Below are 1,427 nucleotides of genomic sequence, written 5' to 3'. Positions count from 1 at the left end.
AATTTTTACTTAAAATGACTATAAAAATAAACTGCGTAAATGTAATTTTTAGATTTTTTGGTAACAGAATTAATTACTTACGTGGAATCTTGTTTTAAATTTTCAATTCTTAGATACAAAAATTGAACATTTTATAAATTTTTAACTACAAAATAATTTTTCAAATTAAAATTTGATAAATTTTGTCAAAATTTGATCTTTAAATGCTTATAAAAAAAAATTGTGCCTATGTATTTTTAATATATTTCAACTGATATTGTAACAATATATCAGGAGCTTTGTATTAAATTTATACACTTTTTGGCCCAACGGATAAAATTTTATTGATATTTATAGAAAAAAAAAACTAAAAAAATTGAAAACTTACAATGTCCGTAAACAGCTCAAAAAGAGTCAAATTATTTTAAAAATTTTATCGTATATATAAAATGCTAATATAAACATTCAGTGAAATTTTCAAGTTTCTACAGTCACTCGTTTTTTAATTACAACAAAATAAGAAAATCGCTACATGAGAAATCGAGTGAATATCAAATGTTGTAAAAATATGAATTTCAAACGCCCATAAAAATTTAATGTGAGTTTCTTATAGACATTTTTTTTTTGGTAAAGGTAGATTATCCTATAAGGAATCTTGTATTACATTTTAAAATCTTAGATTTAAAAAGAAAAATTTTTATGAATTTATAACTCGAAATAATTTGCAAATTTTCGTGATTTTTCCATATTTTGTCATTTTTTGAACTTTAAATGCTTAAAAAAAAAACAGTTGAAAAATATTACAAATACATAGGCACAATTTTTTTTTATAAACATTTAAAGATCGAATTTTGACAAAATTTATCAAATTTAAAATTGAATAATTATTTTGTAGTTAAAAATTTATAAAATGTTCAACTTTTATATCTAAGGATTGAAAATTTAAAACAAGATTCCACGTAGATATTTAATTCTGTTACTAAAAATTCTAAGAAATACATAAGCGCAGTTTATTTTTATAGTCATTTTAAGTTCAAATTATACTATTATATATCTATAAGAGTACCACGGTTTGTTGTTGATGGATAACGCGTTACCTAATGGATATTCTGATATGATTAATTTGGAATTTATTATTGATACCTATTATAGGTCAATTTTTTTTTAATACTATAGATAAGTATACCTATAAATTATAATAGGTATGTCTAATATCTAGACTGACAAACCGTCTCCGCTCAGAATCGTTTTTCTTATACAGTGATATTATATCATTGAATTCAAATTTAATACTATCCATTATACAGTGACCCACTTGTAACCTACTGTACAGCAGAGCGACATCCACTTACCCACCTTTTTTTTTTTGATTTCAACTTCTCCAAAAATTAAAATACCACAATTTTTAAATACTCTTTTAGATTCTGAGCGGAGCGATGAAACTATTG

The sequence above is a fragment of the Acyrthosiphon pisum genome, chromosome A1, assembly GCF_005508785.2.
Source record: "Acyrthosiphon pisum isolate AL4f chromosome A1, pea_aphid_22Mar2018_4r6ur, whole genome shotgun sequence".
In the NCBI taxonomy this organism is placed as follows: domain Eukaryota; kingdom Metazoa; phylum Arthropoda; class Insecta; order Hemiptera; family Aphididae; genus Acyrthosiphon; species Acyrthosiphon pisum.
Note: the sequence above shows the minus strand (reverse complement) of the source record.